Genomic DNA, 25,872 nt, shown 5'->3' with positions numbered 1-25,872 from the left:
ATTAGACATGATTCTTTCAGCCTACAGATGACAGTGATCTTTCCTAAAGTTGAAATTCGATTATGCAACTGGAAGGTTCAGCAAGAGGGTTGGTATGAAATGTGACTTACATGGAGACTCACATGATTGAATCACACCCCAGGACTACCCATGTCTTGCTTTGGCTCTGTTCTCCTCTTGGGTGTTGGGTTTATTTAACACAGGTCCAACCCTCAAAATTCTCAGATGGGGGCTGGAGAGATGGCTTAGTGGTTAAGCGCTTGCCTGTGAAGCCTAAGGACCCCGGTTTGAGGCTCGGTTCCCCAGGTCCCACGTTAGCCAGATGCACAAGGGGGCACACGCGTCTGGAGTTCGTTTGCAGAGGCTGGAAGCCCTGGCACGCCCATTCTCTCTCCCTCTCCCTCTATCTGTCTTTCTCTCTGTGTCTGTCGCTCTCAAATAAATAAATAAATAAAAATTAAAAAAAAATTCTCAGATGGATGTTGTGGCTAAGTACTGCTGTATGTCTAGACAAAACGGCCTTTTCTCTGGACCCTGAGCTGTGGAGAGCTCTTCACTGGTACTCTTCCAGCCTCATGGAGCACTAGAGAGAACCAATGAAATATATTCCCCTGAAAACTTTTTACATCTTTCTAGACCACATTCTAGTACCACTGGCCTGAGTTCCCACCCAAAGTGTCCAAGCTATTTCTTGGACCTCTATGGGCCTCTTCAAGTCTATTCTCTCAAAGGTGAACCAGATAGCCACTTATTATATCTCACAGTCTAAGCATTAACTATTTGCAGAATATGGGGATGGAATTTTGATAAGTAGCCTGGGGTGTTCATACATTTATGACTTTGATCATGGTGCAGAATTGAAATGAGTGAGAAGAGGCAGCTGGGAAGATTGTCCAGGGGTAAAGGCACTTGCTTGCATAGCTTTTCAGCCTGGGTTTGATTCCCTAGGGTCCATACCAAGCCAAATGCACAAAGTGGCACATGTGTCTGGAGATCACTTGCAGTGGCAAAAGCCCTGGCCTGCCCATATTCTCATATTCTGTCTCTCTCTCCTCCAAATAAATTAATAATTTTCTTAGGGCTGGGAAGAAAGCTTAGTAGTTAAAGGTATTTATTACAAAGTCTGCTGGCCCAGGTTCAATTCTCCAGTACCCATATAAAGCCAGATGCATAAAGTAGCACATGCATCGAGAGTTCATTTGCAGTGGCAAGAGGTCCTGGTGTGCCCATAATCTCTCTCTGTGTGTCTGTCTCTCCTCTTCTCTCATACACACACACACACACACACACACACACACACATTTCTCTCCCCCCCCCCCTTGAAAATGAATAGTATTTACAATTATATATTTTTTGTAAAGTGAGAACAGGAGGATGTGGGCCAAAGTATGCACATTATTAGAACAGAAATCTGAGAAGTCTGAGAATTTGAATCTTTCCAGGTTACTATGAAAGATTTGTCCAAATAAGAAAGGAAAACTTTCAGTTAACCTTCCACTTGATTTTACAATCTTCATATATTTAGGCACAGGGCTCTATGATGTTTAGAACACAGGCCTTGTTTACTTTCCCTGTAGCCTGCAAATGTTAGGGTAAAACTTGCTTTTGTTATTACAGCTTCTTAGGTTTTAAATCAAAGAACAGCAAGCAAGTATTATGGAACTTACTTATATCAAGAAGCCTTGATATTTTCTCTGATGGGGTGATTTAAGGTCATGTTCTCACCTCCAAATAAATTGCAGAGGGAACATAACATCCTAAACTCAAATCCTAAGACTTCTAGGTCTTCTAGGTCGACTCTACACAGGGCTTTCCAACCTTTTGACATTGTAATATGGCACAGCTCTAATTAGCCCAGAGACTAGTCAGCCTATTCAGATGAATTCAGATGGGATAGAGTATAGCCCAAGCAACAGCTGGAAAGTAAATGAATATATCTTTAGACAAGCATACCAAGAACAACACTGGAGAGTTTTGTGTCACACTAAAAGATTTGTTTTGTGGAATGGCCTAGAAGGACCTGTTTGATCCTAAAAGGACGGGCAGCAATGCTAGGTAAGGAAAGTGGGACTACAGACAGGGAGACTGAGACAGATGTTATCTCCATAGACAAGTCAATTGAGGAAAAGAGGAGAGAGGAGAAAGAACAGTATAGCTCAGGAATGTCCAGACATCCAAGTCATATCATGGATTTTAGGCTTGTAGGAAATAGACATTTGAAGGAAAGGGTCATAAATCCAGGTCCAATATGATGAGTTAATTCTGAAAACCTGAGTGAATTATGTCTGGGGGAAAGGCAAATGCAGAGGAATGATGGAGGCTGGCTTCTCTCATATTGCCCCCAAGCTACCTGCTGCTTGGAAGAGCAGCTCTCCTGATTGTGGTGCTCACCCTGCTAGAAACATTATGACTGAAAGAGCACACACAGGATTTATAACACAGTAGGTGAGAATAGTAGTAGTTTTGTTAGAGTATCCTTGAGAATATTATTTGTATTTGTTCAACCATGATTAATGAAATTCTAAGCCTTATGCAAGCATTTTTATTAATAGTTCAAAACACTTAATTTCCAGGGATTCTGTAGATGGGGAACTAAGGTACAGTGTAACTAAGCCATAAATAATTCCCATCATTTTCAACTCCATCTCTATCATTTACTTTTCTTTGTCTAGATGTTTGAGGGAGATGTTTAACATTTCTGTATGCTATTTGATGGTTGTAACTTTTAAATTTTTGTATGAATTGGGCTTCTGCATGAGAATGAAAATACTTAGTAGCAGAGGCCAGTAAGGTAAAAAGGAGACATAAAGGGTAGAGAAAGGAAGGGAGGAGGATACTTAATAGGTTGATATTGTATATATGTAATTACAATGATTGTAATGGGGAGGTAATATGATGGAGAATGGAATTTCAAATGGGAAAGTGTGGGGGTGGGAAGGGAGGGAATTACCATGGGATATATTTTAAATCATGGAACATGTTAATAAAAATTAAAAAATAAATAAATAAATAAATACCACTAGGCCCCCCCCAAAACAATTTGTATGAAATAGAAGCATAGTGACTTGTATATCATAATGTAATCATGAAAATAATATATGAAAATAAAACAGACTTTGCAAATTTCCTAATGCAGATCATTTTGACTGACAGATATGTGAACCTGCAAAAATATTTGAAGAATTCTCTTGGCCATGTTTTTCTCTAGTTGCCAGAAAGTTCTATCCCAGAGGGCGGTCATTGCCTTATGTGGGAATTTCAAACACAGGTGCTGGTAATATTGAAGAACATCCCAGGTCCTGTGAAAGTTACTGCTTTCTCCCTTATCTTCTCAGAGGGATTCCATAGATTAAAACTAAAGAATTTCTTTTCCCCTCCTCTTTCCTCCTTCCCCTTTTTTCTCTTCACCCATTCTTTTTTCTCCTTGTCCTTTTTTTTTTTCTTAATTTTTTTCTTTCTTCTTTCACTCTTTGTACTAGATTGAATCTAGGATTTTGTACAGGCAAACCATTCACACTGCTACTGAGCTATATTCTCAGCCAAAGAAATTCCTTTTCTATGAGTATCTTGGAAGCACTGTTCTCAGGAATGCTCACATGTGAATCTGGCCTTGTATATTCTTTAGTTTATAATCTCATTTGGTTCAAGAATATCCTCTGTCTTCTTTTTGGTCTTGGAAACAGTGTCAGTAAACTCTTAAAAGGCTCAGCAATTCTAAAACTTGCTAAAAACCTAGACAAGGACAAATGGCTTTAAATCATTGGAAGTAGGTTAACAGGTAGTAACAGTAGCACAATGGAAAGTGAAAAAGAGAATAGATCTGTGTACCCTCCAGGCACAAAGAACAATTCTGTTTCATTTAAGCTAAAACGTCAAAGTTGCAGAACCATAATATTATGAAATTCTCTAACTCAGGAAGTACCTCAACTTGCAAGCATAACAGCTCAAAGAAGAATGTGTGAGGTGAAGTTACCTGGACCAGCCCATCATGATAGTGACACTGGGAATTTCAGGCCTAAACTTGGCTGATTGCTATCTGCTCTAGCCTTTTACCAACTATTTCTCACATTCCAACAATGCCAGGCACATATCACCTTGTGATACTTGAAATGCCTGGGCCTCTTCTAATAGTTTGGTCTTAAGTAACTTTTAGGACCCTTTTCCTAGAAGAAGTGCTGAAAAGATTAGGACAGGTCACAGAACGATGCATTCTCTTTCACCAGCAGCAACAGCTCAGTGGCTTCACTGAAATAATTTGCAGATTGTAAGAACCACAAAAAAAAAAACAGTAGAACTCAAGTGCCGCAGGTAGATCAAGTGAAGAAATTATCTTCATCTTAAAGCTGGGGAAACTGAGACTTGGACCAATCCCTCAAGGCTATATTGCTGGTTAGGAATAGTTCCACAGTTGAGCAATTTACTAACTCATCAAGTTCTTTCCATTTTCAGTTCCATCCTTCTCAAGGTATCAGTTTCCCCCCACCCCCAAAAAAACATGATAGAAACTAACTGAAGAAGCTTCAGTAATTACAACTAAAGAAAACAACACCCCACTGAAGAGTGCATCTTCTGTGTATCTTACCTAAAAGTGAAACAATCTTTCCTAGAATATTCCAGTTCTGATCGGCCAGAATTGGGTTATATATCCCTTTTGAGTCATTCATTCACTTGTGTGTGTGTGTGTGTGTGTGTGTGTGTGTGTGTGTGTGTGTGTATCCATGTGCACACGCACCAGGACCTCTTGCCACTGCAAATCAACGCCAGCTGCTTGTGCCACTTTTCATGTCTGGCTTATGTGGGTGGCTTGCAAATTCAACCCATGCTTACAGGCTTTGCAAGCAAGCACATTTAACCACCTAGCCATCTTCCCAGCCTCCAATATATGTGTCCTTTCTAAAACAATCACCTGCAGGTGGTAAGAATGCTATAAACCAATTAGAATTGATTGGGAATCAGGCCAACTTCCTTTGAATACATGTCCAGACAAGGATGCTATGTGAACAAAATCAGTGTATTTTAGCACATGTCTATAGGAATATGCATATTGGGTGGCAACCAAGAAAATCTTCTACACTTTATAAAGAACAGAACCCCCAAATAACAGCTGAAGATCACTGGGCATGATGTTTCAGAAATGCATAGAACATTTTCATTTGCCACTTGCTCTATAGCCATATTTCTCCTTTTCTTCCCTGCTCATCTTACCACTTTCTCCATTTCTCTTCTCCCAGTGAACTGAAACTAGGCCATGTCACTTTGAGGTCTCCTGCATTCAAAGCATCATGCTAATATAACCTTTAAATTTTTAGAGTGTTTATTAAAAATAAATGATGTTATTACTTAAAAGTCAGTCTTATTATTTGATAAATTAGTTGTGTGACTAAGTTGCTATTTAACATCAAAGGCTCATTTGCTTTTTTCTTTTTACCCTGATAATAATAATCCAAAGAAAAAATACCTTCCTCTGAGTCACTGCCACTAAAATACAATAAGTAATCCCAAGAATACATTGATTTGTTCTTTTTAAGTGTTCATTATTGCTTAAAATGCTGTTGCATACATTATTTTATTCTACTAGTCACTCCATTTTATAATAATTGCTATTTTTTTTTCTAGCAATGGAAGGTTTTTTGCTTTCAGAAATCATGCTTCTTTTTCAATTCTTTGTCCCTAAAACATATTGGTACCATGTGGAATGACCAACAAAACTCAGCTGCTCTGTGTCCAATAACTTGCTATGACTACTAAAATGAGTCTAATTCATAGCTTTGAAGGAATCTGATATTAGTTATTATGAATGATGGTATAAACATGGAAAGAATGGCAGTAAAGGAAAAAACATGATTATTTATTAACATAATCTTCATTGGCCAGTTCTTTCAGTGACCTGAAAAATCATAAGAATGCACATAGATTATTTGAAACCAGCTGAAGTCACTACTGAAATGTCTATTTTTTCAAGCTGTTTCTAACCCTCCTTAGGAAAAAAGAGAAAGAAAACAGAGAACTGCCTTATAATTTACTGTGTAACAAAAACACTTTCTGCATATCCCTGTTTTGGTGGGGGGGTGGAGTTATTAAATGTTACACACTTACAGAAAGGTACAGGTACTACACGCATATTTTCACCAATTAATTCTATAAAACAAACACCTATATTTAAAAAAAAAACAAACTCTATTAAACCAGCTTCCAAAGGAAAAAAAAAAACACAATATATTACCAACTTTAAAACAGATAGTTCTGAGTTTGAAAAAGTAGAATTTGTTTGTTTGAGGTAGGGTCTCACTGTAGCCCAGGCTGACCTGAAATTCACTATGTAGTCTCAGGGTAGCCTCAAACTCATGGCAATCCTCCTAACTCTGCCTCCCAAGTGCTGGGATTAAAGGCTTGTGCCACCACACCTGGTTGAACTATTTTTTAACAGCCTAATTGAGATACAAGTGATATATAATAAAGAATGTATATTACAGACTGATGAGCTCTGACATGTTGCAAAATTATTGGCGCCATCAAGATGATAAGTTTTTTCACACCTTTTTGCAATCTCTTCTTTCATTCCCCTTTCCTAATGCCAGGAAGCCAGTGATCTGATTTTTATTACCATGGTTTCCATATTCTAGAATTTTGTACTATGTTTTTTTTCATTGGTTTCATTCACATAATTATTCTTACACAGTTGGTATAAAATAGTGTGTTTCTACTTATTTCTAAGTAGTATTCCATTGTATAGATATACCATAATTTATTCTTTCTTGTTGATGGATATTTGGGGGTTATTATAAATAAAGCTGTTATGAAGATTCATGTAAAAGTAAGGGTTATCTCATTTTTCCTGATGCTAACTTACTCTCCATTGGAGAATCTGCTCTTCTTTTTCAGATAGATGTAGATCCTAAGGAGAGAGCCACCCCATCATACCTCAAAAGGGCCCCGGCTGAAACTAAGAAAAGTTGGTGAAACAAGCAAGGGTGCTGTTTTCCTGGTGAACCAGGTACCAGCACAAGGGTGAAGGAGATCAACACAGAGAAAAATCAACTCCTACCAAATCACAGAACTAGAGATCCAGAGGCTCCCAACACCTCATCACTGAAGCAGACCAAAAATGAACCCAACATGTCCCAGGGAAATTTTGTGGAAGAGGGGGCAGAAAGAATGTCAGGGCCACATGTTGGGTCATGATATGCAGAGACATTTATCCTACCCATAACTGGGGTCTAACTCCACAATGCATGACCCAGATACCTCAACAAGGAGGAGCCAAGGGGAGGGATAGGTCACGGATGAGCCTAATAACGGTACCAAACTGACTGTATTTGCTGAATACAAAACTAGTTAATAAAAAAATTAATAAAAAAAGTTTTGATGTGGTCATTGGTATTCATTATTCTTGTAAATACCTAGAAATTAAGGTGCTAGATTGGTATGATAGACGCCTTTAAGTTGTTTAAAACACAAATAAAGCCAGGTGTGGTGGCGCACACCTTTAATCTCAGTACTTGGGAGGCAGAAGTAGGAGGATCGCCGTGAGTTCGAGGCCACCCTGAGACTACAGAGTTAATTCCAGGTCAGCCTGGACCAGAGTGAGACTCTACCTCGAAAAACAAAACAAAACAAAACAAACAACAACAACAAAAAAACCCCACAAATAATTTTCTAAAGTGGTTGCAACAATTTATATTTTTTATGGCTCTGTAAAAGTTATAGTTTATCCATATCCTTACCAAGAATTTAACTAGTCAGTGCTTTCATTTTGTTTTGCTTTGTTGAGACAGTCTCTAGCCCTGGCTTGCTGAGAGGGCCTATGAAAATGAGAAGAGAGAAGTAAAAAAGGGAGACAGAGAGAAGTAACGCATACACCTGGGAGCAGGAACACCAAAAGAGTCATGATCAGTATTTTTAAAATAAATTTATTTTATTTATTTATTTGTCAGAAAGGAGAGAGAGAGAATGGGCACGCCATGGCCTCTAGCCACTACAAACAAACTCCAGATGCATGTGCCACCTTGTCCATCTAGCTTATGTGGGTACTGGGGAATTAAACCTGGGTTATTAGGCTTCATAAGCAAGTACCTTGACCACTAAGCCATCTCTCCATCCCAAGAGCCATGGTCAGTATTTTTTTTCATTTTTATTTTTTTGGTTTTTTGAGGTAGGGTCTCACTCTAGCCCAGACTGACCTGGAATTCACTAAGGAGTCTCAGGGTGGCCTCAAACTCACAGTGATCCTCCTACCTCTGCCTCCCAAGTGCTGGGATTAAAGGCGTGTGCCACCATGCCTGGCTTTGGTCAGTATTTTTTTTTTTAAATATGGAACGCTTCATGAATTTGCGTGTCATCCTTGTGCAGGGGACACGATAATCTTTGTATCGTTCCAATTTTAGTATATGTGCTGCTGAAGCGAGCACTTTGGTCAGTATTTTTTTTTGTTTGTTTGTTTTTTGAGGTAGGGTCTCACTCTGGTCCAGGCTGGCCTGGAATTAACTCTGTCATCTCAGGGTGGCCTTGAACTCATGGCAATCCTCCTACCTCTGCCTCCCGAGTGCTGGGATTAAAGGCGTGCGCCACCACGCCTGGCTTCAAGGTCAGTATTTTTTAATGTTAGTTATTCTAGTCAGTATGCTATTTGGTTTTTCACTTTCCTAATGACTAATGATGGTGGATATGATTTCATGTGATTATTTGATTTGGGCACTAGTTGTAATTACATCAAGACAATTGGTATAAATTGGGATAGTCTTGGGTAAAGTAACAAAAGAGGGAATGAAGAATGAGGAAGAAAGATATGGGAAAAGAAAAAGGCCTATCTGGACCGGAGAGATGGCTTTGAGGTTAAGGCACTTGCTTGCAAAGCCAAAAGATCCAGGTTTGATTCCATAGTACACAAATAAAGGCAGATACACAAGGTGGCATGTGCACTGGAGTTCGTTTCCAATGGCTAGAGGTCCTGGCATGCCCATCCTCTCTCTCTCTCTCTCTCTCTCTCACTCTCTCTCTCTCTCTACACAAACACACACACACACACACACACACACACACACATATATATTCTCTCTCTAGCAAATAAAAGAAAAAAGAAAAAGGGGCCAGGTGTGGTGGCACACTCCTTTAATCCTAGTACTGGGAAGAAGAGGTAGGAGGACCATCATGAGTTTGAGGCCACCCTGAGACTACAGAGTGAACTCCAGGTCAGCCTGGGCCAGAGCTTATACCCTTGGGTTAGGTTATTGTGACAATGCATTTCAGCATAAAGTTATGTAGCATTTTATTCTTCTTACTACACCAACTAAAAACAATAATGTTTATATGTTATATAAAAGTTAGAACAATGAATTAATATATGCCAACTATCTTTATAATCAAACAAATTATATATACTAAATAATATGAAAAACTGTACACTGAATAATACAACATGATAACTATCTGGCAGCACTATATTTCAAATGACTCCATTTTATAAAACATTGTAAATGGTTCTACTATCTAACCAAATCCCTTCATTTTGCTCTTACATCAGCAAATTGGTAAAATATGCAATCTCATAGGCTGCTGAAGATACTCAGCCAGGCATCCTTGAGAAGAAATTATACAGAATCAAAGATGCCTGATAAAACGTTCCGAACATAGGTGTTTTGTCCTTGGCTCTCATTTCATAAAAAGAAATATTGGTTTGGAGAAATTTATGAATAATCCACTGACATTCTTCTGCTATAACTTTCTTCTTAAAATAACCGCAGAGATGGAGGGATGGTTTGTGATCAAGGCGTTTGCCCTGCAAAGCCAAAAGATCCAGGTCTGATTCCCCAGGAACCACATTAGCCAGATGCACAAGGGGGCACACATGTCTGGAGTTCGTTTGCAGTAGCTGGAGGCCCTGGAGGGGCCATTTTCTCTCTCTCTCTCTCTCTCTCTCTCTCTTTCTCTCTCTCTCTCTCTCTCTCTCTCTTTCTCTGTCAAATAAATAAATAAATAATAAAATATTTTGAAAAATGTTTTTAAAATAACCTCGGTCTATACACTAGAGCAGTAAATACAAGAGGGCATGGAAATATCCTTCCTATGAGATAGACTCTATCCAGTAAACCACAGTGTTACATAATGTTGTATAGGTAATATTGTTACTGCAATTTTCTGAACAACTTAGAACATTTTGTACACAGTAGACTCTGAAATACTGTTAGGACTAAACACTGGACATGAAAGCACTCAAATGGCAAATGGCACCAGATTCCCTAGGGCTTTGGTATTTGATTTCCAGCTGACTAGAAGACTGCCTTTAATACCATCTTATGTTCTATGGGATTTTCTGTGAACAAAGTAAACATTTGAGCTGGAAATCAGTGGAAGAATTTGAACCAAATAAAGGGTAATAAAAAGTAAACCTTTCCTTAACTCTAAAGCCAAGTGTGGCTTTTTCTGGTTGATCAGACACAATTGAGAAAGTATTTTCCTCCAGAACTGTTCTGCTTTGTTTACAAGGAAGTCTTTCCTATCACAATAGCCTTTTAAATATTATTCCTTTTTTTGGGTTTTCAAGATAGGGTCTCACTGTAGCCCAGGCTGACCTGGAATTCATTCTGTAGTCCAGGCAGACCTTGAACTCACAGGGATCCTCCTACCACTGCCTCCCAAATGCTGGAATTAAAGGTGTGTGTCACCATGACTGACCACAATAGCTTTTTTTGGAGTGATTAGTTTTCAAGTTTAAAAGATGAAATTGAGAAGTTATGTCCCAAAGCAGCAGCTTCCTATAAGACAAAAGCTGTGTGTGTCAAATTCTAGCTCTACCTCTTAAAACCACGTGGTCTTGAGTAATTTGTTTTGGCTTGGCTCTCTTTTCTTTTAAAATTCTTTATCTATAAAATAGGGGCTCTAAAGAAAAAAAAGAAAGAAAGAAAAAAGAAAATAGGGGCTCTAGTGTTTGCGAACCTCAAAGGATTCATTTAGGAAGTGAGAAAACCACCATTTTATCTAAGTCATTTACCAAGATCACCAACAAATTAGTGTCTGGGCTGAGCTAAGGTGATCTCTCTTAAGTCTAAAACTTGGTCTTCTATTCCAAGCCTATCACTCAAGACATGAAGGCTGTGTAATTAATATGTGAATATGAAGCATCAGCTACTAGCTGACATTAAGCTGCTCATTTCTGATAGTTCACCAGATTTTTTCTTCCAGTGTGTAAACTGTCCAGAGTTCTGGTCTGTCAAAAGCTGGTATTTCCTGGAGCCTTCTTGCTAAAGTGTTGTTTATGCAAGACAAGAATTCTCAGAAACTCAACAAAGCTACTCTGTCTCCCCACTAAGAATAGAATAAAGTGGGGGAATGAGGTTTCAGCAAAACTGGTGCAAGGTAAAGGGAAGGGCCTGCGGGAGAACTAATAAGATGCAGTTTTAACTTACATGCTGTTCTCTTTAAATCCCAATGTGAATTAAATGAAACAGAAATAGAAATGAAAAGCTATAAAACCACAGTACTTCATGGGTTTCCAGGAGTTTCAAATGACTGCATTTCTTTCCAAACAGTCACTATGACAGGCACTGTGCACTTTTCACCAATTCCTAAAATCATTTTAGAGTGTTTCTGTTCAAGTTGCTATCATTGATAGCTGGGTACCCCCTTTTCTAACAAGTTCTTTACAGTGTATCCCTGACTTTAAACAAAACTGGATTGCCTGAAACAATCAGTTTACCTGTTCATCACATATGATGGTTGTCTTTCCTATGCTTCAAAAAACAAATTTTTGCCCCTGTTTCTCAGTCATTCTCAAAAACTGATGACCTAAACCACCAAATATTTCTGTACTTGAAACATCCTGTAGCTTTCTGAGGGCATTTCAAAGGGAGCAAGTCCTGGACAATTTAAGTATCAATAGCATTGAAATAAGTGGATAATTCCCAGTAGTGACTGCTCTCAAGGAAGAAAATTGCTTTTGGTACTTCATTTTAGAATATTTCCTAAATGATGAGTCAAATTAAGATACAGTATACTTTCTGTTTGCATATGCTTAATGTATGTGTTTAGGTGTATATACTCTTAAGGTTTCTTGCATATTGTTAAAAGGGAAATTAAAATTAAAAGATAGTAGAAGCAGAAAAAAACAGCATGTGAAAAACAAATAGCCATGGGAAAACAGAAATGAAAAAGAGATTTGACAGGCTTCCTTACCCAGGAAAGCAATAATATTCAGAAATAAAATTATTGTGAAAAGAAGTTGCATATACATACGTGTATATATGTATATATGCATACATATATATGCAAACTTTCCTGACTGAGTCATATCTCTAGCTCTTGAATTTATTTTAACATTTTAAATTTTAGCACTTTGTGATATGAATTCTTAAAAATAAAACAATATATTTTAACTTGATAGTTATAATCTTATAATCAAAACAAGTCACCTTCTAATTATTATCATTAATATTTACTTATTTACAAGAAAGAAAGGGAGAGAGAAAAGGTACACCAGGGCCAATAGCCACTGGAAATGAACTCCAGATGCATGAACCACCTTGTGCATCTGGATTTACATGGGTACTGGGGAATCAAACCTGGGTCCTGTGGCTTTGCAAGGCAAGTGCCTTAACCACTAAGCCATCTCTCTAGCCCTCATTAATTTTGTACATATAAACATCTTGCCTTCACACAGAATTTTCAGAATAAAGTACAAGTCCATGGAAAGTTTAATAAAACTCGAATTTCTTGCATTCTGTCTGTTCAGTGTGTCTTGTGTTAACTAACACCATATTTACAAGTGAAAAATAAGTCTGATTTGATTTGTGCCACAGGGATAAACTCTAGGAGAGCTTCTACATAATCACTGAAGAAACCACAGAGGCAAGTTGAAAGTCCTACAAAATCCTCCTTTCACAGTGAAATTCAGCATCTACTCTACAGTGAGCTCAGTCATTAGAATACAACTCAAGTGCAAAGAAATAATCAGGCCTGAAAGAGATTCTCTGCTTGACTAGATGGCCTCTTCATGGGGCACAGGAAGCTGTGAGATTCTGAGGCAACAAATGAGCACACTTACTTCCACATTGTTGTTTCAGCTCTTTAACCCATACCAAAGCTTCTGCTGTTACAATTTGGATCTTGAGGGTGCCCCGACAGGCCAGTGTGTGAAAGGTGTGGTCACCATCCTGTGGTGCTACTAAGAGATGGTGAAATCTCTAGGGGTGAAGCCTAGTGGAAGTTAGATCACTGGGGAGTGGGAATACTGCTTTAGCCATTGTGAGGAGATTGTCTACTCTACCACATACTTCCCACCATGATGTCCTGCCTATGGTCACATGACCACTGACTGGCCTTTCCTCTTAAGTTGATTGTGTCAGGATTTTTGTGACAGCAATCGAAAGTTGATTAGCATAGTGCCTAAAACAGAAGTCAGTCTTTATTTCTATGTAAATAATGTCTTGCTGGAGATATAGTCACCTTGATTAGACAAAATTAGTTTTCCCTAGTTTAAGTAATCTAGCTTCAAGTTGGAGGGAAATTTCTAAACATATTCAAAATCAAACTTCATTCACCCCTCCTATGACAGTGATAACTCCCCCTTCACATAATTTTGATATTTTTGCTATGGCATTCTCCATACCTTTAAGGTCAGCTGATGCCATGTTAATTTTATAATGAAGTACCACTGCAAGTAGAAACAATGTAAAATATTATCTAATTTTGTCTAATGGGTAGAAAGAAAAGAGTTGGTGCTTCCAATCATAGTTTCACGTTTCTGGTCATGGGTAACCATGGTGAAAAAGTGGTGAGTCTTGGTCATGGTAATTATGGCAGCAGGAACAATAGAATGTTGGCTACCAGGATACTTGGCCTAGTGGGAAAGTGAACTGTATCACTTCAGTGTGTGTACAAGCACATGAGGTGTTCTGAAGAGTCACAACTATGCTCTCCCCAGATACATCCATGTCAATGACTGCCCTTTCCCCGTGTGACCTATGTCAAACACATATTTGCTAGGCAGGAGGTCCTGATGGAAGAGGAGAGGACCTCCTGAAATAGCTGAGCTAAGCATGAGAGAGTGGAGCTGAAGCACATTTAGTTCAGTGAGAGCTCTGCTGAGATGACCAGGGACATCAACACCTGGAGGTGGCTGTGGGCACAAATTCTTCATGGGCCTCATTGCCCTACTCTCATCTCAGGGAAGTTCTATGTGTTCAGCCCACCCTCACACTTTTGACAAGAGTGAGTGGTCATGAAGACCAAAAGAATGTCATACATGAACATCAGCCAAGCCCAGGACTGCCCTGCCCAGTGGGATTAATGCATGAGTTAAGTGAAAAAAGTCAGAATGGCTGCTCCATAAGCCATCACCTGGAAACCAACTGCTATCAAACTGTAGCAAGGCTAATTGCTGACCAGCTTCTGTGTGAAAAAGTGGGTGAGGGAGTTATTAATGAATATATTGGAGCATTACTGAATTTTAACTGAGAAACTATTTGGTATTGAAACAAGGCTAGTATAATTTTATCCTATTAAAAATCCTCTTATTCTGGTTAAATTATAAAGAACCTTTGACTCTTTTACTTGGGAAACAGAAATTTCTACTTATTTTTATAACATATTACCATTGATTTTACCAAAATTTCAAGGTTCAATAATACCAATCACTTCAAATTTCCTTGTGGGGGGGGGGTTTAAAAGCCAAGAATTTTTATAATAATAATTGTAAACAAAATTAGAATTAGAGTCTTTACGTGTTGTCACTGTAACCACTATAAGAATATAGTCTGACATAATCAGAAAGTAGAGCCCCCAATCCTCAAGCCATAAATAAGCATATATGTCAGGTGTTTGAATATTCTATATGTATACCACTTTCTGCCCAAAAAGAAGAATGCAGACTATGAAACTATGTAGAAAGGAGATTACTCAAAACTTTAAAAAAAATTAACCAACCATAAAATCTTGCTTAAAAGCTTTCTCAACCCATGTAATCTCAAATTACAAATAAATAAATAAATAAATAAAAATAAATCACAATGTGTAAGCAATGAAATACTCTACAAAAATGTTTTGCAGAATTTAAATTTTAAGGGGATTCAGACATTCAATAATTCTCAAAGCATCTTTAAGGTTGATTAAAATCCCAGCGGAAGCCTGAAAGGGAAAAGGACATAGCCATTACTGGACATACAATACAATGTTAACTCTTAAATTTTATATTCAGATCTGAAAGCTTAAGTTCAAGGTGACACACCAATTTATAAAAATGTAGTACTTTCCAACTTAGGTTTCATCCCTTGAAAAGCTGTCCATGGCAATAATGATTATAAACTCAAATTAGTCACATATGCCAGGGAAAAAAAGAAAATGAAAAGCTTCTTTAATTGCCCAAACGAACATAAATAATTTATTTTCCCTCTACTGACATGAAAGAGAACTAATAGAATGTTTGTAAAGGTTAGAGTTTACCCAGCACAAGTGTTCCCAGAAAAGGTTCACTGGGGCAGGAAGAAAAGCATTGATTTCAGAGGTTGCCCACAAGTCCAGCTTTCCACTGCTGGGAGAAAGGTCAGATCAAAGGCATCACTGAAACACCCAGTCTTCCCGTACTTTCTCCCAGCTGAACAGGTCCTCAGCCTCATGGACCATTTTCTATCTCCAAACAATCCCATGACTACTTTTCCATGTCAAATGTCTGCTGTCAAATATTTCTCTGCATCTTACATAGGTAAGTCCATCTGAAAATCCACACCCTTCAGTCAGGTCTAGAGCAATCTCAGCTCTTACCCACCTATCCATCCTGACATGATCTGATGCTTGCCTGTCTCCAGCCACCGACCCCCGACAGGCTTCCTTACTTTAAGCTCTGCTGGCCCTCAGAGTTGTCAAAGGTGACTCCCTAGCATATTTTTTTTCATTGCTATCCATTAGTTGTACAAAATAACAGGCTTCATTGTGATATTTTTTTCATACAGGCAAAGGCATACAACGTACTTTGGTCACGTTCGCTCTTTCTTATTCCCATCCTCCTTCCCACTACTCTCCAAATAGTCTCAGATCTACTTTCATGTCTTTTACAAATAATCTGGATTCCTCACATGACAGAAAATATGTGGCATGATATTTTTGGGTCTTTGAATAGATCCCACTCTGGGAGGCCCTTCCTCTTCATCTCAGATAGGTCACTCACTTGGTTTCCTCCACTTCCAGTCCCTCTTTTTCTTTCAAGAGTGTCAGATTTTCATTATTTCCTTCTGCTCCTAACTTTTCTGTAACCATATTGGAAAATATATACTCCCTAAGGGCAGTGCTCTTCACTCATCTTGTCCACATTGTATCCCCAAAACTTAAAAAAGATGTTTATTCCTTCAATTCTATCCTACCCTGATATAGCCCATTCTAACTTCCCTTATTCCTATCAATTCTGAGGAAAATCAAACTTGCCATCTAGTCACCTTTGTGCATGTATGTGTGTAGTAGGTATGATGTGGCATATGTGTGTGGTATATGCACATGTGTGTGAAGATGTGCTACCCTCTGTGCATACCTTGAGTGTTGACCTTCCATCACTCATCCACTTACCTCCTTGAGACAGTCCATTTTCTGCTCCCCCAGGACTAGGGTTATAGGCATGCATGGAAAGCTCAGCTGTCTAAGTAGGTGCTTGGGAATCAAATTCAGTGGTCTCAGGCCCCTCAGTCCCTCATGACTGTGCAAAAAGCATTCCTAACCACTGAACCATCTCTCCAGCTCTATCTACACAATTGTATCATTAGTCAAATCAGTGTGTGTGTATTACATGCCAGGAGGAACAGGAAGGTACTAATATTGCAGCTACTATGTGCTGTGTGTTTCTCATGTGATAAGTACTATTATTAATCCTTTGTGTATGTTATCATATTGTACTACCACAACTGTGTGCAGATGCAACTATTTTAACCCTATTTCACAGTCAAGGAAACTGAGACCCAGAAATGTTAATGATGTACCCAGGACATCACAAACAGTGAGGATTCTATAGTCTATGGAGTAAAACACAATTTCCAGCTTCCCGTAAGTATCAAGAGAGAGGAAAGTAAAGTGAATTGTAAATACATGAAAAAATAACTTGGGCTGGAGAGATGTCTTAGCAGTTAAGCGCTTGCCTGTGAAGCCTAAAGACCCCGGTTCGATGCTCGGTTCCCCAGGTCCCACGTTAGCCAGATGCACAAGGGGGCGCACGTGTCTGGAGTTCGTTTGCAGAGGCTGGAAGCCCTGGTGCGCCCATTCTCTCTCTCTCCCTCTATCTGTCTTTCTCTGTGTGTCTGTTGCTCTCAAATAAATAAATAAATAAAAATTATTTAAAAAAATAATAACTTGTGCTTAAGAGAGGCCAGGATCATTTGTTTGGAGATAACAGTTAAGCTTTGAAGAACAAAGGAGGGAAGTTAATGAATGAGTACAAGGAATAAGTATGAGAAGCCTTTATTCACAAGTAAATATTGAAGGTGGGGAGATGGCTCAGCAGTTAAGGCTGCTTTCTTGCAAAGCCCACCAGCCCAAGTTTGATTCCCCAGTATCCATGTAAAGCCAGATACACAAAGTGGTACATATGCCTGGAGTTCGTTTATAATGTCAAGAGGCCCTGGCGTGCACATATATTCTCTCTCTCTCAAATATATAAATGATTTTTTTAAAAAGTAAATATTTAGAACAAAGCTAAGGTAAAAAAGATACCAAGTGCATAGGAAATAGAAAATGCACAGTTATCATGTCATACCATCTCTTTAGCCCACATGTCCAAGGTCCTTGCCCAGCTCACTAAAGAACAGATTTGGGACCATAAAAGGAATACAAATGAAGTTAAGGTTTATAATTGTGATAATTACTAAGGATCCATTTCCTAAGTTACTAGTATCATCTCCTTGTTCATTATCTGTTTCTGGTGACCACCCTCAACACTAGATTTTAGATTTTCTGATTGAAGGCACTGTCAAAATCTTGTACTTTCACTGAAGATATAGGTCATTTGGTAGAGTACTTGCTCCAGCACAGCACACACCAGGTGAGAGGATGTGTGCCTGTACTTCCAGCACTCAGGAGGTGAGTTCTGGAGGATCAGAAATGTAATGTCATTCTCAGCTACACAGCAAGTTTGAGGCCAGCCTGAGATACATGAGACCTTGTATTTAAAACGTCTTTGGGAATTAGTTAGTTGGTTAGAGGATAGTTGTGAGTTCAAGGCCAGCCTGGTACTACAGAGTGAGTGCCAGGTCAGCCTGGTCTATAGTGAGACCCTACATCAAAAAACCCAAACCCACAGGGAGAGGCAGTACATGCCTTTAATCCCAGCACTTGGCAGGCTGAGGTGGAAGGATTGTTGTGAGTTTTAGGCCAAGCTGAGTGAATTCCAAGTCAGCCTGGGCTAGAGTGAGACCCAGACCCTACATCAACTCCCTTCCACAAAACCTAACCTCCCCCCGCCCCATAAAAAGGAAAGTCAAAAAACTTATACTTTCAGAAGAAGAGTTATGAAAATAGTCTCTCAGAATGTCAGTGGGCATGGAGAAAAGCCAGAGGAGACCATAGGAAGGTCAAATATTGACCAGCCGATGCCAATGATAGTGATAGATGATAGCCCTCAGTGGGTTTATAGTCTGACACAGAAATTATGACTGCTGTAAATTGTTACAGTGGGGTCAATATGTTAGAGGAAAATGCAGGTTTACAGCTCACAAAGTTTGAACAGCACAAATCATTTAAAATTTAATTCCACCAGGTATGGTGGGGCAAGCCTTTAATCCCCACACTTAGGAGGCTGATATAGGATGATACCAAGAGTTCAAGGCCAATCTGTGGCTACAGAGTGAGTTCCACGTCCTCTTAGGCTAGAGTGAAACCCTGACTTGAAAAAAAAAAAACAGGAGTAATTTGCCTTACAGTGGTATTTTCAAAACTTTTCAAACTAAAATTAGTGCCAGGTTGATCCTTGTGGTTCATCATAAAATTGCAGGCCTTTGCCAAGGACTTGGTTACTAGACAGAGCTGAAAGTAAGACCCTAATGCTGAAGACACCACTGGCTGTCATTTCAGAACATCAAGAGACAACATAGGAACTGAGAGGAAAAATAGTCCTCTCCTGGTAAACCCTTATGGCGCTGGAAAGTGCTATGGGAGTTACTGGGTGACAATGGTCACTGACGGCATAAATAGACAGACGACTCTGCAAGCCACACAATCCACCAGCTGGATAAGAACTATGATGTGCAATAGTGGCCTATGGCCTTTGTGGACAACTAATTGCCCTCCAATTGGACATAAGGTCCACTCAATGGGAGAAAATTCATAACTGGTACTGGGAACCAAGTCAGTGCCCCATGGTAAGGAAAATCACACTACCCAGAGAGAAGTTGCCAGTGTTCCCAGTTCCCTGAACAAATCAAGTGGGTAGCCTTCTCAAAATGTCTCTCAAGTTCTGAAGTATATCCCCTTTAGTCAAGGCTACCCTTAACCTTGGTTGGGCAATCTGTTTTATCTTTCAGATGGCAGAGAATACTGGGGAGATCTAAGATCCATCAACACAAGAAAAGACAGCCAAATGCTCTCAAGAAAATGAGCCACCTCTACCACATTTACCAGGGTCCAGAAGAAACTGCAGAGGAAGCAGTGACACAGATATTGCTCCCAATACTAGCCTGACATCCACATCCAGGAAAATAGCATCAAACATTGTGGTGGACAGAAACAGCATAAGAGAAATACAGAGGCTACAGAAGGCTGCCAAGACTCAGGGACCGTTGTGAAAGAGGAGGACAGGATGATTTCAAGAGCCATAGGGAGGATAGAAACAACCTGAGGCAGAGCTTTCCCAGAGACAAAGGCCCTAACTACCCCACAGTGACCCCTACTGAAGAGGGCCCTGAGGGAAAGGTGTAGGGGATGAGGACATACTACAACCGATGTTAAAAATTAATTAATAATAAAAGAAGACAAAACCTAGAACAAGTAGATTTCTGTGATGAGTACTTACAAAGCAAAAGCTGATATGTATTTGTATGAAATATGGAGAGGCTCATTTAAACTTATTAAAGTGGCTACAAAGAATCCCTCATTGAATATTCCCACTCAGCTTCACCATTCATATTCCCTGCCTGGAGCTTTCTGTAATAATAAAAGTTTTGAGCTCAGAAAAAGAACCTTTTCTTCTGTTAGTAAGAAGAAATTACCTTTAATTTTCCTTCCATGTTAAACACACACACACACACACACACACACACACACACACACTTCAAGCTTTTATTAGAAAAGGTATAGTTTAAGGTGTATCCATGATTCTCCCTTATTTATCCTATCAAAGACACATGTGTTTTATTTCTTCATCCATCCATCCTAGAAAGCTTGACATTCATTTCATGGATCTGGGCGTCTCTCTTTTTCAAATATTATAATAAGCAAGGTGTGATAACCCTATAACTGTAGAGTACAAGTAGTGCTTTCAAAAGCACCAAAGGTGGGCCAGGAAAATAGCTCGGTCAATGAAGTGCTGGCCTTGCAAGCATGAGGATCTGAGATTGATCACTAGAACCCATGTAAAAATGCCGATATAATCCCAAAGGCGTAGGAGTGGAGACATCCCTGGTGCTCACTGATCAGCCACTCTAGTCTACTTATTGAGTTCCAAGGCAAGGCAATAAAAGACCCTGTCTCAAACAAATGTGGACAGGATTCCTGAGAAATGACACCAAGGTTGTTCTCTGTTCTCCATACACACTAGCACACACGTGAATCCTCCCTCCCACCAAGACATACACATACACATTGAGGAAAAAGTCAAAGGGAGGGAAGGATGACTGGTATCCCCTACTCCTCCTCCACACAGGGTACATCTTGCCAGATCACAGCAATTGTTCCCACCAAGCCTGAGCATTACTCAGATTTCCTCCTTGCCTGATGCTCCAGGAAGCAACACTCTTATAAGATAAAACATTTACTGCTTATAACTGACCGTTCTCTTAGTACATAGAATAAATCCTGCTTAAAAACATTCCAGCACTTTATAAAATAGATGGTGTTGATGGACAACTTTTCCCTGTACCACATGCTCACTGCTCCTACTAACCTCACCCTACATCTCACTACTGTGTGCTCTGTTCTGGCTCACCCACCCTATGAGTCCTTCCTCCAGCTTCTTAGGACATACCACAGCCTCCCTTCATGCAATAGGTTAAGGGCATCTTAAAGAACCAGTCCTCAGTCTCTGCTTTCTCTATACACTTTATAATCATCCTCACCCAAAATTAATGCTTCATGCATACTACTTCTCCTATTATGCCCTCAGCACAACCATCTCCAGCTCCAGACCTATCATCTCATGTCCTAATTGGAATTTCTCCTTGCACATCTTGCTTTTACCCAAATTCAACATGAACATTTCATCCTTTTCAATGAAACTTCCTTACCTTTCCTCTCTTTTCCCTTCTTTGTATTAGCAGTATTACCACCTTCCAATTAACCAAGCTCAAAACTTTGGAGGTTCTCTAGTGACTTTTTTCCACTCTATATTCTACATAATCACCAGGGCTTGCCAGTTGTAACTCTTCAGTGGCTTTCCAGTCTTTCACCTCCTCCCAAGTCCCATCACCCTCACCTTGGCTTCCCCTGTGCTCACTTTAAGGTATGGCAAGCTCTTTCATTATTCTTTCTGTCTAAATTTCTCCTCTTTAAACCACTCAAAGTTTAAAACTTCCCTGTCTTCCTTATAACACAATTAAGACATTTTTCCTTACAAATGTGATTATATTATCCTTCACCTCTTCTAAGAAATGCTTCCACATTCCTTCAAGATACAAGTTGTGCCTCAACATCACCTTGAAGATAAAATCCACATCACTAAATGTGGATTTCAAGGTTTATAGATGAGAACCTGGTGCGTTTCTCATCACAAAGTATCATAGATGAAAACTTAGGCTCTGGAGCTCTGAGGCATTCAGCAGGGTCACCATGCTCTCCTGTGTAGACTGAGGTGCCCAACCTCTGGCTGAGAGCTAGGCAGATAGAAGCAGAGCCATTGCACTTCCAAACAAGCTGTCTTAGGATAGTGATACTATGGGCACAGAAAGAACATCATACACCATTTTCTGTTTCACAGAAATACTATATAAAGATCTAGCATCTCTATCTGCGCAGTATGGATAACACTAGCTTGATGGGATTGCTGTGAGGATTCCAAGAATATGTATAAAATCTTTTGCACAGGCCCAAAACACTGTATCAGCCTGCCTGCTCTTTATAATTTAAGTGAGTGGAATTGATTTACTATTACTCAGGTATAAACTATGCCTTTTCACCTTCATGACTTGCATTGCTTATTTTGCTTCTCCCAAAAATTCCCTCCACAGTAGATCCAATTTCTATCTGATAAGAAACCTTTGCAAGCTCAGCTGGGGAGCTGTACTTGCCTGCATTAAGTCCTACAATCTCCATGTAAGTGGTAAGTTCTCCAGCCTTCAACTCACCTATTGGGCACTTACAGATGTTAGCCATGGAACTCACCAGAGTATATTTAGTTCTAACCAAATTTATCTAAGACTTTATTTCCTTGAAAAGTTATAAGTATTTTTCAGTATCTTAAAAAATATATATTCTATTATAGGAAACACCTGAACCACAAGACACTGGAGAGGGTAGGATCAAGACTGACCTAAATCTCCTACATCTTTCCTCCCTCTCTCTCCCCCTCTCCCCTCTATCTCTCTCCTCTCTAACTCTTGTATATTAGTTATCTTTTTCCTCAATTTCTTAGTGGACATTGACCTGTAACCCCCACTTCCAGCTTGGGCCTACCATCCACAATGAGCTTTTGATCAGAGAAACCTACAAGGTTTCCCAAAATAATGACAGACTTCTGTCAGAGTACTTGATGACCCACCAAAGGCCAGTGGTAAGACCCTATTGCTGAAGACTCCATACGCAGCTGACGCGTAAAATGGAATGACATGGCTGGAAGCCAGGAGAGAGTCAGTCCCCAGACAGTCAGCGTGTCTAGTGCCAGAAGGTGCTACATAGGCGACTGGGGGAAATGACCAAGATCTGTCCAAGCAACACATTGTTTAACCTAATTATCAACAAATAACCGGATGTGATGCCCACACAAGGGCAATAGTGACACACAGCCGTGGTGAGGAACCAATTGCTCTTGATTTGGCTAACTGATCCACTCAGTGGTACTAGACCCATAGCTGGAGCTGGGAAACAAGTCAGAACCATACCCAAACACAAGCCCACTCTACAACATCAAGCTACCATCAATCACAGGGTATAAGAGGGCCTACACCTATCAAACTGTCTATCAAAAAAGTAAGTGTTATCTCAATTTTCCGGGTCCTAACTTACTCTCCGTTGGAGAATCTGCTTCTCTTTTCCAGATAGATGCAGATCCTAAGAAGAGAGCTGCCCCAACATACCTCAAAAGGGGCCCAACTGAAACTAAGGACAACTGGCGAAATAAGCAAGGTTGATGTTTTCCTGTGAACCGGATACCAGCACAAAGGGGAAGGAGATCAACGCAGAGAAAAATCAACTCCTACCAAATCAGAGAGCCAGAGCCTCAGAGGACCCCAACACCTCAGCACTGAAGCAGACCAAAAATGAACCCAACATGGCTCAGGGAAATTTTGCGGAAAGAGGGGTCGGAAAGAATTTCAGAGTCACATGTTGGGTCATGATTTGCAGAGACATTTATCATACCAATAACTGGGGGCTAACTCCACAATGCACGACCCATTTTCATTAACAAGGAGGGTCTAGTGGGAGGGGGTAGATCACAGATGAGCCTAAATAATGGTACCAAACTGCCTGTATTTACTGAAAAGAAAACTAATAAATTAAATTAAATATATATATATTTTCTAGGGCTGGAGGGATGGCTTAGTGGTTAAGGGGTTTGCCTGCAAAGCCAAAGGACCAAGGTTTGATTTTCCAAGAACCACACTAGCCAGATGCACAAGGGGGTGCACATGTCTGGAGTTCATCTGCAATGGCTGAAGGCCCTGGCACACCCATTCTCTCTTTCTCCTCTCTCAAATAAATAAATAAAATAAAATATTCTATATGCTCTCTCAGTGTCTATATAATTACAGTGGCATAATAAGTTCATAATATCTAATACTTGAGCCATTTACTATGTTTCACTCAACATGCTTTACATCCAGTATGTAAAGGACTTCTCCCACAACATTTTTCAGTATTTTCCCTTTTAATTCAAGGAGACTTGGTTTAAATCATTTTTTTCATCTTAAATAACAAAATAGACACACATACACAGAAATCAAGAATAGGAACAAAAAAATCCAGGCCTGGTGGCATGTGCCTTTAATCCCAGCACTTGGAAGGCAGAGGTAGGAGGATCACCATGAGTTCAAGGCCACCCTGAGACTCCAGAGTGAATTCCAGGTCAGCCTGGTCTACAGTGAAACCTACCTCAAAAAACCAAGAAAAAAAGAATAAGAACAAAGATAAGACCCAAGGATTTTCTGGCTGAGGAACCGAGTTGTTCCTACTCATGGGAAGAGCCTTGCCTGGCTCCTTCCCTGACCAAGAACTACCCAGGACCTTTTCACATTTTGAGAGGAGTGCCTTGAAAAACAAGATATTCCCTTTTATTATTATCCACAGATTTTATGTATATGGTTCTATTTCACTTAAGAACCATTTTGAAGATATCAGAAATACTTAACAGTTTTAAGAAGCTTCTATTCTTGGGCTGGAGAGAGAGAGATGGCTTATCAGTTAAGGTGCTTGCCTGCGAAGCCTAAGGACCCAGGTCCAATTCTCCAGTACCCACATGAGCCAGATGCACAAGATGATGCATGTGTCTAGTTTGATTTCAGTAGCTGGAGACCCTGGCATGCCCATTCTCTCTCTCACACAAATAAATAAAGAAAATATTTTTAAAAGTATTCCTGAATAGTATCTTGGTCAAATTTTATCTTTGTGTAATTTATTACAAATAGCATGGCCAAAATATTTCTGGTTCTCCCAATGATTTTATAGGATTGTACATAAAATCATTTTAATATCAAAAGGATAAAAATTGATTGTATAAACAATTTCATACATAAATAGATGATCAAAAGCATGGGAAGGGATTCATAATTAGGACTTGTTGGAGTCAGGTTTGCATTGCTGGCAGAAAACACCTGACCAAGAGCAACTTGTGGGAGGAAAAGTTTTATTTTGGCTTACAGACTTGAGGGGAAGCTCCATGATAGCACGGGGAAATGATAACATGAGCAGGGAGTGGATGTCACTGCCTTGTCAATATCAGGTGGACAACAGCAACAGGAGAGTGTGCCAAACACTGGCAAGGAGATGCTGGCTATAACATCCATAAGTCCTCCCTCAACAATACACCACCTCCAGGAAGCTGCAATTCCCAAATTGCCACCAGCTGGGGACCTAACATTCAGAACACACAAGCTTATGGGGGACACCTGAATCAAACCATCACTATACTTGTCATAACTATTTTCACCAAATCATTAAATTGTGCCTGATATTTCTATGTCATTCAAATAATTTGGAAGGACAAGATAGAATTAAGTAGTCACCAATATGAATCTGGAACTGAAAGCCAATCACAGAGAGAAGGGAGACAAAAGGAAAGAAATAGGATCAGAACTAACCATTAGTTTTTAAGTTAGTATAAGGATCACTTCAAAATGGAAGTGGGTGCTGGGCTTGGTGGGGCACAGTTTTAATCCCAGGATTGGGAAAGCAGAGGTGAGAGGATCACCATGAGTTTGAGGCCACCCTGAGACTACATAGTGAATTCCAGGTCAGCCTGGACTAGAGTAAGACCCTACCTCAAAAAAAAAAAAAAAAAAAAAAAAAAGAGGAGGGACCAGTTGTATAAAAGGAGTTCAATGGAAA

The 25,872-nt window shown here is 39.6% G+C and overlaps 1 non-coding gene across 1 annotated transcript; it reads right to left on the bottom strand.

The window, feature by feature from the left end:
* Positions 1 to 8,304: 8,304 nt before the first annotated feature.
* Positions 8,305 to 8,408, bottom strand: LOC123464198. The gene has a single exon (XR_006639437.1). It is a non-coding gene; the product is annotated as a U6 spliceosomal RNA (small nuclear RNA).
* Positions 8,409 to 25,872: the final 17,464 nt, after the last annotated feature.

This window comes from Jaculus jaculus, chromosome 10 (assembly GCF_020740685.1).
Source record: "Jaculus jaculus isolate mJacJac1 chromosome 10, mJacJac1.mat.Y.cur, whole genome shotgun sequence".
Classification (NCBI taxonomy): Eukaryota; Metazoa; Chordata; class Mammalia; order Rodentia; family Dipodidae; genus Jaculus; species Jaculus jaculus.
This window is presented reverse-complemented; position numbering and strand designations above follow the sequence as displayed.